Source organism: Suricata suricatta, chromosome 3 (assembly GCF_006229205.1).
Source record: "Suricata suricatta isolate VVHF042 chromosome 3, meerkat_22Aug2017_6uvM2_HiC, whole genome shotgun sequence".
Classification (NCBI taxonomy): domain Eukaryota; kingdom Metazoa; phylum Chordata; class Mammalia; order Carnivora; family Herpestidae; genus Suricata; species Suricata suricatta.
Genome location: NC_043702.1, coordinates 10,161,053 through 10,175,974, shown reverse-complemented (window position 1 = coordinate 10,175,974; position 14,922 = coordinate 10,161,053). Strand labels below are relative to the sequence as shown.

The 14,922-nt window shown below is 38.9% G+C and overlaps 1 protein-coding gene and 1 long non-coding RNA gene across 4 annotated transcripts in view; one reads left to right on the top strand and one right to left on the bottom strand.

Annotated features, from left to right (window-relative positions):
- The window catches only part of SPHKAP (SPHK1 interactor, AKAP domain containing), a 157,602-nt gene that overhangs the window by 69,259 nt on the left and 73,421 nt on the right, over positions 1–14,922 (bottom strand). The window lies entirely within an intron of this gene.
- The window catches only part of LOC115287351, a 30,936-nt gene continuing 28,378 nt past the window's right edge, over positions 12,365–14,922 (top strand). Inside the window, exon 1 of the long non-coding RNA XR_003906446.1 lies at positions 12,365–12,551. This is a non-coding gene — a long non-coding RNA (uncharacterized LOC115287351). The remainder of the gene's footprint in view (positions 12,552–14,922) is intronic.

The window sequence follows — 14,922 nt, the reverse complement described above, 5'->3', positions numbered from 1 at the left end:
GTAAATGAAATGAGATTAAGTCAGACAGGGAAATTCAAGTGCAGTATGATATTACTTTTATGTAGAATCTTAAAAAGTCAAAACTATAAAAAAAAAGTAAAATGCTAGTTACCAAGGGATGGGGGTGGGGAATAAGATTAATGGTATTGAAGGGCACAAACTTATAACAAGTAGTAAATAAGCCACTGAGATCTAATGCACTGTACAATAAAGCCAATAATATTGTACTACAATGATTTGATAACTATTGTTACAATGGTAACCATATTATAACGTATACGTGTATCAAAGTAACATACTATGCACCTTAAATTTATAAATTGGAATGTGTTAAATTTATCAAATATCAAGTTAGTTTTTAAAAATGAGGCATTGTCTCCTCTCCCATCTGGCAAAAGAATAGGCTCATTTATGGTTCCCTCTAAAATCAATGATTTTTCCAAGCTCCTCATTCTTTGGTTGTGGTGCAAACTTGCAGTGTGCACGGCACATACCTAGGACCTACCCGTGTCACCCCTGTGGTTCTTAGAAGCCAGAGAGGCTGACAGAAGACACTGACTCTCTGGCCACTGCTGCGTGATGAGTGACAAAGTCCTTTGGCTCTGACCCAACAGTCTCGTGTCTTTATTTAGTGTTCATTTAACGGGAAAAGCCTAGATTAACAGCTTGAATGCAGTAAAATCAGGTCTTTCATAATCCTTCACAGACACTCATTCACAGAAGGAGGCACCTGCATTGCCAAAAGATCAAGAAAGATAAGGATGGGAAAGGCTCTTACTGGTCCTTGATCCACTTGACAAGAGCCATTTCCGCGGAGTTCCAAAGGCTGAAGAGACAAGCCTCATCAATGTCAAAGAGTTTATTTATAAATGGAAGTACAGAGGAGGGTAAACAGCTAAGAGAAATGGGATCAAAGGAGAATTCTATTCTAGCAATGATTGTTTGGTTATTTCATTGGGTCTCTCTCCCTCCCATTTTCTGCCCCAGGATTTGGTTTTCTGACTCTGGACCTAAGGCTGCTTCTTCTGGTTGTGAAAGCCTGTGCCACTATAACTCCAAGGGGCACCATTTACTTTCTAGTCCTGGTAGAACTCTAGGGTTACAGTGACAGTGTTCTGGAGAGAGGCAGTATGTTGATTTGAAGAAAGGGTAACCTTGGACCTGTGGCAAAGCTGCCTCTGGGAACATCCAGGATGAATCTGACCCTGAGCAAACCAGCCTCAGGCTGTAGAGGTTGCTTCTTTGGCTGTGCTCAACAAAATTTTTATCATGAGTCACCTCTACACTAGGAACGGTACTGGGGTACGTGGGGGTACAAGACACAGTTCTCTCCCTCAGGTTCCAGAAGCCTTTCAGGGAGAAACTGATGTCGCAGGATGAGTAATGAAGAGCTGCTAGCCACCAAAGTGGGGGAAGAGAGAATTCGGAGAAGTGAGAATAGTTTATGCAGACTTTGAGTTGAAATGGTTCATGTGGGAGGGGCCAAGGGAGAGTGGAGTGAAGTTTCAAATGGCATCCTTTATCCCACAAAGCCCCTGTGGTTTAGATTGGAAGGACGTAACTCACAGTGGAATTTAAGTACGCCCTTAGATGGGGGACCTGGTGGCTCAGTCAGTTGAACATCAGACTGTAGCTCAGGTCATGATCTCACGGTTTGTGGGTTCAAGCCCTGCATCCGGCTCTGTGCTGACAGCTCAGAGCCTGGAGCCTGCTTCAGATTCTGTCTCTGTCTTTCTTTATCCCTCTCCTGCTCATGCACTGTCTCTTTCAAATACAAATAAACATTAAAATATTTTTTTGAAAAAAAAAAGTGCCCTTAGAGGCCAGAAACAAAACCCAAACCTGGATTTTTTCCCCTAGCAGTCCTGGAAAGAAGGACAGTTATGTGTTTAACCTTTTCTGATAATTAGACAATTGAATACGAGCCAGAGACGCTCCCTCCAAGTGGATCTTGCTCATTTTTTTTCATATTTTCCCTTGGATTTTTGCCTCCAACTGATTTCTCAATAAAATGTGGTTTAGTCTATAGTTGTGTTCATTATTCTATACGCTGGTGTTCGGAAACCTCAAAGGTTGGTGATCCCAGTGTCCATATCTGACCTTATCATCAGCCACAGCTATGCCCCTTTGGCCTCCCCCTCCCCCACCCCCCATTCTTGCTCCCTCCTTTGGATCTCATCTTGACACAAGGTAATTCATCTTCTATAAAATGGTAATTTGTGCCTCTTTAAAGTTTATCCTCTTTTAAAAAGGTTATCCAATTACCTCCTGTCTCCTTTCAAGCTACAGTCAAGCTGTTTGAATCTGCAGATGCAAAGCTCCCCTTCACTTTCCAGAGAGGACAGAGAGCCCAGCAGCTGGCAGGGCCCTGAAGACCCGCTGTGTGGGGACCAGAGCAGCCAGAGCCCAGGGCTGTGATGAGCATGCAGTTTTAGGTTGCACATTCTTCAGATGGTGACAAATCACACTCATTTCGGGGTCCGCAAGACACATTTCTCGGCGTGTTGAGCTGTTTGGAGCAACAGGATTGTCCATTCTTCCATGATAAATTCTCATTAGAGCACAAACTTACTGGAGCAGATAATCTCTTGAAATTTACCCATTGTTTTTAGCACCCATTTAAACAACACCAGCAAGCTGAAGACAGAATACTTCAGAGACTGTTTAAGTGTGTTTTTGACACACTATCCTATTAGACTTTATTCATCTGTCCCGTTTCACTGGGTTTACTCCTTATTGCAAAACATATTGAGGATTGTCTGCACCTAATTTGAGAATTCAGCACCATGGATGTCACTGGAAAAGCCCAAATCATTCAATGGGTGTTGAAAGACACAACGACCTTGGCTTTTTTCATTGTGGATGACGAAGGCACAGGCCTCTTTAACTTCTCTCTTTTCAGCAGAGGAGTAAAAGCAGGAGCATCTGCCGTTTATATTTGTACGTGAGCAGGACTAAGTAATGTGAATCCCACACACTCACTGACGCCTGTTGGGAATATTGGTGGGTGCCGCCAATCACAGTAAAAAATACATCTATTCTTAAAATCACACAATGAAATGAAACTGATAAAAGATCATATCAGGCTAGCAACTTACAAGTATAAAATTATGTATGAACGGCACATGTGGAGCTAAAAATCTGGGCGAGCTGAGGTCTCACGTGCTCCCTTTAAGTCATCTTGACTTTCTGATTGATAAGCCCTCTTAAGGACTGAGCCGGCTGGACATCAGATGGACAGACAGGTGGTGGGAGAGACAGACTGTCATTCAGTCATGTTTTTTGTCTCTGGCTCAGGGCTGCGACTCAATTTGATTCTGGTCAGGGTTCCGGGATTTTTATTGAGCATTTCTACTTTTCTGTTTTCTCTGTTTATAAACTGGGGGACAGGTAAGGCTTCATTTGAAAAAATATTTTTGTTGCTTAAAAAAAAGAAAGACCCGAGGCGCCTGGGTGTCTTAGTCAGTTAAGCATCCAACTTTGGCTAAGGTCATGATCTCGCAGTCTGTGAGTTTGAGCCCCATGTGGGGCTCTGTGCTGACAGCTCAAAGCCTGGAGCCTGCTTCAGATTCTGTGTCTCCCTCTCTCTTTCCCTCCCGCATTTGTGCTCTGTCTGTCTCTGTCTCTCAAAAATAAATAAATGTAAAAAAAGAAAAAGAAAAAAGAAAGACTGTTATTCCAGGCATATTCAGAGGGTACATTTGAATTATTTACAAATATACAAATAGTCACAAATTTCAGCCTAGTGATTAAATATGTAAGGAAATGGAAATCTGCACTTGTCTTTGGGACCCAGCAAACTTTAAAAGCATTAACTAAAGAAGGTTAAAGTAGGTATGAATTAATATTTTGAGCACGTTAAAATTTTATGTTTCAGATTCTTTGGTTATCTTTAAAACATCTTTGTTATTATTTAGAGTATCAAACATTTCCTCTTACCTTAGGTGTTTTGTGTTTTGTTCCTTTGGACTTCAATATTACAGAGTTTCATTCAATTTTTTTTAAATCTTTACTTTTGTGAGAGAGAGAGAGAGAGAGAGAGAGAGAGAGAGAGAGAGAGAGAGAGATGAGGGCGAGTGGGGGAGGATCAGAGAGAGAGACACACACACAGAATCTGAAGCATCCTCCAGGCTCCGAGCTGTCAGCACAGAATCCAATGCAGGGCTCAAAATTCATGAACTGCAAGATCATGACCTAAGCCGAAGTCCAACACTTATCCAACTGAGCCACCCAGGAACCCCTGGAGTTTCATTTTTTATTAAGTTAGTTGCCAAATAACTACGAAGTGGTTGAGCTCTGGTCTTACAATCATGTAACTCCTATAGTCCTTTCTTTCAAAGATGCATTAGGATCTTTCTTTAATGTAAATATTAAACCTAGTTGATGATTACATGGATTTGTCTTTGGTCACGTTTCTGCACCTGCCTAGAATTATCTTCCGTAGCTTTTTCATCCAATTAATGTTCTTCTATTTTTCATGCTACAGTTAAAAAACATAATCACATCTTCTTAGGAACCTACTTTGCATGTTTAGCTTTTTCCCATCAGCTTTTCTTACCTGAAATAACTGTTCCCTCCCCTGTGATCCCACCTCCTTTCATTAGTATCTTGGGCGCTAACATATCACCCTGTGGTGGGGCTGAAAGAATGTAAACCTTTCTTCATAGAAAGACGTGGCTTGTCTACTTTACTTAATTTGTTGTAAAACCATATTGATTTATACTTTACAAAAAATATGGTCTTTAGAATAAGTGAAACAAAAAAAATTGGTAAACACAAAATGGATCAACCCAACCCCTTTCACCACCTCCCCCTCCAATACTCATACCACTGTGGCAATATGTTTTAATAGCTTAATGTACGCCCTCCACATCTGTCTCCAAACCAATCTGTATCTACATAGATATATAGTTCTACTACCAACATATACATATGTGTACATGAAGATACAAGGATTTTACTTGTAATAACAGAATTTTACTATGTATATTACAACATACCTTTCACACGGACACCCATTTATCTAATGATATATATTTGTTCTATTTTTGCTTCCGCACACTACAGTTTTCAATAAATGGGATCATAAAGCACATCGGAGTTTCCATCCATGAGAAGTGAGAACAGATTTGGGGAGATTACTGAGGGAAAGTGCAGTCTTTATTTTATTCTTTTCCTTTTTACTTAATTTGCTCTACCCCTTGATCTGTCATTTCTATGTGAAGTCCCTATTCCTTCCACACCCCGATCTGTGGTAAGGACTTGATATGTGTGTGTGTGTGTGTGTGTGTGCGTGTGTGTGTGCATGTATTTGTGTGTGTGTGTGTCTTCCTTTAGAAAAATAAGATCATATTATATCTCTTCTTTATATTTGACTTCTCCCATTCATGAGTATATTTTGGTAATCCCTCCAAGAGTAGTGATACAGCTAAAGTGTCTTCTTTATAGTAACTGCATTCTATTCTGTGGGCCCATGTAGCATAATTTATCCAATCTCTCTCTGTCTCTCTCTCTCTCTCTCTCTGTCTCTCTCTCTCTCCCTGAGAGACAGTGTGTATGCATATGAGCAGGAGAGAAAAGAAGGAGAGGAAGAGAGAGAATCCTAAGCAGGCTCCATGCTCAGTGTGAGCCTGACACAGGGGTCATCTTACCACTGTGAGATAATGACCTGAGCCTAAATCAAGAGTCGGTCACTCTGACTGAGCCACCCAGGTGCCCCTCCAACTGTTCTGTTATTAATGGGAGTCACTGGACTTCCAGGTTTGTTGGTTTGTTTATTTCTGTTGTTGCCATTATGAAGAATGCCATATATAGATTCTTGGGGCAACCGGGGGGCTCAGTCGGTTAAGTGTTCAACTTCAGGTCAGGTCATGATCTCACAGCTTGTGAGTTCGAGCCTCACGTCCAGCTCTGTGATGACAGTTCAGAGCCTGGAGCCGGCTTCAGATTCTGTGTCTCCTTCTCTCTCTCTCTCTCTCTCTCTGCACCTCCCCCACTCATGCTCTGTCTTTTCCTGTCTCAAAAATAAATAAATGTTAAAAATTTTAAAGATTCTCATTTTCAGTTACTTTTATGGATTCATATCAAAAGTGAGTCTTCTGGGTTGAAGGGAATACATATAATTTAAACCTTAACAAATGCTTTGATTTCCTCTCCAAACAGGTTGGGCCAATTTAGAAGTCATCAGCAATATGGGAGAGCATTCTTTTCCTACATCCGGGTCAGAACTAAAGGTGTGTGGCTCCTTTACACTTCAGCTTTTATCACTAAGAAGCACAAAATCGGAACATGTTTCTTTGATGAAGGTCTTGGACCTTCCCTGTTCTTTTGTGTCCTCTTTCATTTCAGTCTGTATTTTTAGTGGAAGAGTTCAGTCCCCCTGCCATTTCACCTTTCATTCATCTTTCCAGTCACTGGGTGAACACCTTTCATTCATCTTTCCGGTAACAGGTGAACCTTACAATCTGCAGACTCAAAACTTTTTTAAGTTCAGGTAAGCATTTCCTTTTAAATTATTTAATTATCACTTTCCTTTCATTTGCTTTACATTCCTTTTTCTTTTTTAGAAGCTGGTCATTCTCCTGTTAGATCTCCTGTGCCTGTCTTCTTGGTATTGAATGCCTTTATTTCTAAAATTAGCAGTTTGAGATATTTCTGTTGCTCCAACTCCTGGACTACAAATCTGAATCTCTATGGTGACCATCTTCCACTCAGCCTGTCTCTTGAAATCTTTAGTTTTGAATTAACCGTTTTCAGTGTTAAGAATTCATTTTTGTGCTCTGAGTAGGTTTCCTCCCATGCTCTGTACTGTCTAAGCCCAGCCAGCTTAGAGGCCCCAGAATTTGCCTTTCAAAAGAGGCAGATGGGCTGGAGAGAGAAGTGGGTGAGAAAATGATGTGGGATTCCTGAAGCCATCTTGTTTCAGGAATATTCTGCTTTGTATTTGCACCTAGTGTGCAGAAAGTGCTCTATTGTGGGGCAACTGGGTGTCTCAGTCGGTTAAGCATCAGACTTGGGCTCAGATCATGATCTCACAGTTCGTGGGTTTGAGCCCTGTGTTGGGCTCTGTGCTGACAGCTTAGTGCCTGGAGCCTGCTACAGATTCTGTGTTTCTCTCTCTGACACTTCCCAACTCACACTCTCTCTCTCTCTCTCAAAAGAAAATATAATAAAATTTTAAGTGCTCTATTGACATTTATTAAATATATTCAAAATAATTTCTTAATGTTTTATTACTATAACCATTGGAATTCTTGTTTATAACAACTGAAATGGATTTTGGCTAACACAACCAGAAAAGAAATGTACTGCATGAATACTGAGTAACTTAAAGAACCAGATGGAGTTCCAGCGATTCATCCTTATAAAACACACAGAAACCAAAAGAAGCTAAGTGGCTGGATTCACTCTGAGTCTGACAATTGGAAGACTGATTGGGTGCTACGGTCATTGTCCCATTAGTCAGCTGTGACTTGTCCTGTTGACAATACTGAGTGCCATCAGCATGAAATGAGTTCTGAACTGCCTCACTTCTGGTCCCAGTTGGGACCAAGAGCAAGTGACTGGCCAAGCTTAAGTCAGGCTCCCATGTACTAGCTGGAGTATTATTTCTCTTTTTCAGCTTCTAAAAGAATAAAAATGCTAACAAATTCCCTAAATATATGAAAAGATTTCATTTGCTAAGCAGCCAAAGAAACTTCAACAGTAGTGTGAAGTTTCTGCTTCACTGAGCCATGATACCTAGTTAAACATCCTTTCTGGATGTGTCTGTGAGGGTGTTTCCAGAAGAGATTAGCAACTTTCAATGATCTAATACAGCATTAACTATGTTCCCCATGCTGTACATCAGACCCGGAGAGTTTATTCCTCTTATAACTAAAAGTTTGTATTCTTTGATTACCTTAGCCCATTTCCCCCACCTGCCCCCCTACAGAGCCAATCTGTTCTGTTTCATAATTTGTTGTTGTTGATTCTATATATAAGTGACAGCATACAGTCTTTGTCTTCGTCTGACTTACCTCACTTAGCATAATGCCCTCAAGTTTCATCTATATCGTTACAAATGGCACAATTTCCTTTTTTTTGGCTGAACAATATTCCATTGTCTGTGTATGTGTTTGTATGTATACAGTGTGTATATACACATATGTAGTATATATGTATACACACATATATATATATACACTCTCTCTGTCTCTCTCTATATATATGCACTCTATATAGACTCTCTATAGATATACTCTCTATAGCCTATATATAGTAAATATAGTCTATTTATCTATCTAATCTATCTATCTATAGTAAATATAGAGAGTATATCTATACAGAGTAAATATATATAGAGAGAATATCTATATATATATAGTGTGTATATATATATATATGTAGAGAGAGAGAGAGAGAGAGAGAGAGAGAGAGAGGGATTTTCTTCATCCATCCACCTGTCAGTGGACAGTCAGATTGTTTCTCTCTTGATGATTGTAAATAATGCTGCAATGAACAAGAGGTGCCGGTATCTTTTCAGGCATTGATTTCATTTCGGATATACACTCATAGTGGGATTGTTGGGTCATATGACGGTTCTATGTTTGTGTTCTTGAAGAACCTCCATACTGTTTTCATAATGATGCCACTTCACCTTCCAACCAACAGAGCACACAGGTTCCCCTTCCTCCCCACTCTCACCAACACTTGCAATGTCTTGTCTATTCTAGTACAGTCATTCTGTGTTAATTTCTCATCATTGTTTTGATTTTTCCTGATTAGTGATATTCAGCACCTTTGCATATATTTGATGGCCATTTGTGTGTATTCTTTTGATAAATGGTCCTTTGCCCATTTTTGAACCAGATTGCTTGTCTTTTTTTTTTTTTTTTTTGGCTATTGAGTTGTTGTATGAATTTCTGATATATTTTGGTTATTAACCATATATTTGGTTCTTATTGGATGTGATTTAAAAAGATTTTCTCTTATTTTGTAGGTTGCCTTTTCATTTTGTTGATTTATTTTGTTATGCAGAAGCTTCTTAGTTTGGCGTAATCCCACTTATTTATTTATTTTTTCTTGTGGTTTGGGTATCAGATCCAAAAACTCATTTCTAAGACCAATGTCAAGAATCTTTCCCCCGATTTTTTCTTCTAACAGTTCTATAGTTCCAGGTATTTAAATTTTTATCCATGTCTTCAAGGTTGCCCTATTTGTTGGCTTAAAATTGTCCATAGTAGTGTCTTATGATCTTTAATATTTCTGTGGTATCAGGTGTGATGTCCCATCTTTCACTTCTATTTTTATTTATTTGACTCCTCTCTTTTTTTTCTTGGTTAGTCTACCTAAATGTTTGTCAATTTGGGTTATCTTTCAAAAGAACCAACTCTCAGTTTTGTTAATTTTTTCTATTGCTTTACTATTTTCCAGTTCATTTATTGCTGCTCTAGTCTTTATTATTTCCTTCCTTCTGCTAACTTTGGGCTTAGTTTTTTCTTATTTTTTAGTTCCTTCAGATGTCATGATCAGTTGAAATCTTTCTTTTTTCTTGATGCAATTATTTATAGCTACAAACTGTCCTCTCAGAACTATTTTGCTGTATCCCATAAGTTTTACTATGTTGATTTTCTATTTTTGTTTGTCCCAAAATATTTTTTATTTCGATTTTTTTTTCATTTTTTAATCTTTCCTGTTTTCATTGATTTCTAGTTTCATACTGTTATAGTCAGAAAAGATATTTGATATAATTTCTAATTTCTTGAACTTGCTGCAACTTGCGACATACGATCTACCTTAGAAAGTGTTGCATGTGCTCTTCAGAAGAATGTGTTCTGCTGCTGTCAGATGCAATGCTCTGTATATGCTTGTTAGGCCCATTTGGTCAACAGTGTTTTTCAAATCCGTTGTTTTCTTTTTTTCTCCACTGGAAAATAATTTTTATTGAGATCCCATCAGCACAATCTGCTCCTGACATTAAACTCCTTCTTCCTTTGCAACTTAGTTTTTCTTAAGTAGTCCCATTAATGCTTTCTTCTCCTCCACAACTAGAATTCGTCATGACCAATCTTGGAGGTGATATCAATGAACGTAAGGTCAATCTTTTCCAGAACCTGCAGAGGCCTTGCAGAGAGTAAGCACTGGCTTCTTGGTTCCCACCACACAGTCTTCCAGCATGACAAGGTCACTGATCACTTCACCATGGCAGACAAAGCCACCAGATGTTTGATGTTCTTGTGAGACAGATCATAATCAGTGAAAGCATTGTTCTTGATCAGTTTGCCATCCTTGATGAGACAGCCATGGCCAATCTTATAGATTTTCTTGTTGGTCTTAGTGCAGTGATATAGCCTTTCAGATCTGTTGTTTTCTTAGTGAGTTTCTGGATAATCTATCCATTGTTCAGAGTAGGGTATTAAATCCCTACCTATTATTGTATTGTTGTTTATTTCCCTTTTTAGTTTTTTTAAATGTTTATTTATTTTTGAGAAAAAGAGAGAGCATGAGCAGGAGAGGGACAGAGAGAGGGAGACACAGAATTAGAAGCCAGCTCCAGGCTCTGAGCAGTAAGCACAGAGCCTGAAGTGGGGCTTGAACTCATTAGTATTAAGATCATGACCTGAGCTGAAGTTGGACGCTTGACTGACTAAGCCACTTAGGCACCCCTCCCATTTTAGTTCTATCAGTATTTACATTATATATTTAGGTTCTCTAATGTTGGGTGCATAAATATTTAAAATTGTTATATCTCTTTGATAAATCAATTCCTTTACCATTATATATTGACCTTCTTTACCTCTTGTTACCATTTTTAGCTTAAATTGTCCCTTTCTTTAAAAAAAAATATTTTTAAATGGAGCCCAACGTGGGGCTTGAACTCACAACCCTGAAACTGATAACTGAGCTGAGATCAGGAGTCAGATGTTCAACCAACTGAGCCACCCAGGTGCCCCAAATTCTCTCTCCTTCTAAATATTTAAGTCTAGGTACCTTTTCTTTCCTTTGTTTATCATTTGCTTGGAAGATGGCTGTTCCATCCTTTCACTCTTAGTCTTTTGTGTACCCCTACAGCCAAAGTGAGCCACTTGTAGGCAGCATATCATTATATATCAGTGTTTATAATACAAAAGAATTCAAGGAGGTGGGGACTATTACTAATCTATCTATACCAGATTAACATTGAGGAGTTACTTTTGCATGACACGGTGCTGTATTTTCCAGAGGGGGTCACACCAATACATATCACTTCAAATGGTCTTTACAACACAACATAAACACACCTCCAGGAATGCAAGGATCATTTATTCATTTTTTATCTTTTATCATTTTTAGGCCATGTCTAAAATAGAAGCAATCATGTCTGAAGATAGGCCAACAAAGACATTACAGCTTCCATCTGGCTCCTGGGATACATGCTTTGGTAATCCTGAACCACTATGTAACAAGTCTGGCTACTCTGAAAACCTCATGCTGGAAAAGCCACTTGGAGAAACAGAGAGATTTAAAAAAAATTAAAATAAAGAGATATACACAGCAAGGTCCAACTGTTTGAGGTGCTGGCTGTTCTATTCTTCCAGCCAAGATGTCAGACATGTAAATGAGAGCGCTTTTAGATGATTCTAGCCTTCAGTCTCTGGCCAACTCATTTGATGCCCAGTGGAACTAGACTTCTAGTCATCCTGCTGAGTGCGAGACAATATAAATAAGATAAAACATTTGTTTTATGCTCCTAAGGTTTTGGATGATTGGTTGTGCATCCATTCTAACGTGAACAGATACTTGGAGAATCATGGACTTTCAGAGATGGAAAAGAACTTAGAGAAAATCTAGTCAAAGTTTATTTTCCATGTGATAAAATAAGCTCAGAGGGGCAGAATAATTAGCTCACCATCTAATAGCTCATTTGCGGCATAGCAATGGTCTTTCCTTCCTTGTGATGTGAGGAGAGTGCTGGTCTGGCAGGAAATGTCCTTACATGAGTAAGTGAATCGGGAGAAGGCCTTCCTTTCAAATGAATGTTGGTTCATATAGCTCCAGATAGTCAGAGTGGATAAGGCAACACCAATGGCACTGAGATTCCCAAAAGTTATTGAATGTCTTATAATATACTAGGCAAAGCCAGTTTTAAAAAAATGCCACTTGTACACATATATACGAGTATCTAGGTGCTACCTCGGGGCCAGGATGATGTAGGAATCTTTCCAACTCTGATTTAGCTGACCCAGAAGTATGTCTGCTGAGGGAGCATGCCTAGAAATATTAGATGGGTAGTCTTGAACAAAATGCATTATTAATGTACTGCTTAACATGCGGAAAGAACTAAATCATTGTGACATAAACAAATGCCTGACCCCCCCCCCCAGATCACATATGAATGTATTGTCCAGACTTTCAGCTGCACCACAGCGCTCTCCAAATTAAATCAGCACATCAACAATCACATAATTCGTGGTGCACCGTGAACTCCTCAACCACTGGCACCCGGTCACTCCACTCGAGCTGTCAGGAGACAAAACTGCTGCCCTTACAACACTGTCGACTAACTCTAACCTGCCTCACTCCCTCTGTGAGTAAGTTCCATCAATGTTACTTTAGCAATTACTCCTATTATTATTTAGAATCTTTTTTAGGGGCACCTGGGTGGCTCAGTTGGCTTAACCAAGCTTCCAACTTTAGCTCACGTCGTGATCTCACGGTCTGTGAGTTCGAGCCCTGCATCAGGCTCCGTGCTGACAGCTCAGAGCTGGAGCCTGCTGCAGATTCTGTGTCTCCCTCTCTCTCTGCCCCTCCCCCACTCACACTTTGTCTCTGAAAAATGAATAAACCTTAAAAATTTAAAAAAATTAATAAAATCTTTTTTTAGAGCATAGAATCAATGACTTTGAATCTAAAGTTATGGTTTCATGAGGAAGAGTAAAGAATCATTCCCAATGACATATGGTTAATGTAGGAGAGAACCACTCTGGGAAATATGATGTGATCTTTAAAAAAAAATCAAAGCTGTTTCAGTGTTTAACATGCAAAAATTGCTATACAAGCGAACAAAGATAAACTTCTGGAAATTAACGTCCAGGTCAAAGTTTCCATAATGTGCCCCTATGACCTTAAGCCAAGACTGAAGTGCCTTGTCTGCACTAAGGCAGGTTATAGTTTTTGATAATTGGAAAAGAGGTATAAGCCATGCAAAAATTACTGTAAATATACTTGTGATTAAAAAAGTGTATTTATGGGGCACCCGGGTAGCTCAGTGGGTGAGCATCCCTCCGCTCTTGATTTCAGCTCAGGTTTTGGTCTCATAGTTCATGGGATTGAGCCTCATGTAGGGCTCTATGCTGACAGTAGGGAGCCTGTTCGGGATTCTGTCTATGCCTCTCTCTCTTCCCCAACCCTCTCACCAAAATAAATAAATGAATTTTAAAAAGATTAAAAAATGAAAAGTGTATTTAAATGGAAAACTATTCTATAATGGGAAGTAATCTAGATAATCCCACCATTATGTGTAGTTTATATAAAAACCATGAGAAAATTAATCTCAAATTATTAAAAATGTCAGAAGTATTCCCTAATAATAATGACTAATTTTGGAGCCTGTTTGCCTTCTTTCCTTCCTTTCTCCCCTCTTTCCTTCATTCCCTCCTTCCTTCCTTCTCTTTACCTCTCTCTCTCATTCAGTCTCTCTCAACACGCATTCCTGCCAATCAAGTTTCTGTTCAGCATGCAACAACCAATATTATCCCAGAAAAAATGAGGTCATTCTATTTCAAAGCCAAGAAAAATTTGGCTCTGAGAGCAGAGACGGTGTCTAATCACGATTGTAATTCTAGGGAGTAGCACAACGCCTCTTGAGGAGGAAGAACATAATTATGGACATAAATTAAAATTACAGAATATCATCACAAAAACGAATTTCAAAGATGAAAGGATTTTTATAATACCTACGTTTTTCTCTTGTGCCATGTGCATAGTTACTTTTTAGCACACTTTTTTTGGTATGTACAGATGTGTCTGTTTTTCAAAATTAATAATGACTTAGGTAGAGCTCAGATGTATATGTGCATGCCCCTGTTAACTTACTTCCTGAAATCTGAGGCCTGGAAATAGGAGAATGCAGAAAGAGGAGAATGCGGAAATAGGAGAATGCATCTTCTGATACCATCCCCTTTGAATTATTAAGGACTTACTTTCTTTTCTAAAGGGCCTTCCAGTGTTTGATCCTCTCTCTGAATTGCAAATCACACATCAAAGATTTTTCAGTGATTGAGAGCATGGTTTTTGCAATTTTTGGTGGGTTGTGATTAACAGGCTACAGTAAAATGGGGTGGCAAATTAGGGTTTACAGGACTAAAAATACTGTTAGTGAATTAAAGCCTTGAGAAAAACAAAGGCTAGGTTTATGCGAGAAGCAATATTGCTCTCCAAAGATGCCAGATTACTCTTCAGAAAGAAAAGAAAATGCAGTATATCTAATTCACAGATGTAAGTCAGAGGACAATGCTATAAAACATGTAATTTCTTAGGACACTTTGAATAGTTAAATTAGAAGAAGTGAAGAGGTAAAACACAAAAAGACTTTACTAAAGTGGCAGAAGAATAAGAAAGTTTGTGGAATATTTGTTATGAAAGGTCAGGTTGACAAAGATTTTGAATCATGCCGCAGCTTTAAGTAATGGGAAGCAGAGATCAAACAATTCAAGTCTTGATGGTGGAAAGCAAATTCCTTCAAGCACTTGATGCAAAAAAACCTGGGAGTTTCTTTAGATAATAGAACAGAAGTAATCTTGTTTTTATCCAAACTAAACCAATAATGCAGAGCAGTATTTATCTTTCGATGTGTTAGCTATTTGTTCTAGCATACAGATTGGCAAACTTTTTCTCCCAAGTGCCACACAGTAAATATTTCAGGTGTGCAAGTAATAAAGTCTTTGCTACATTTATTCAACT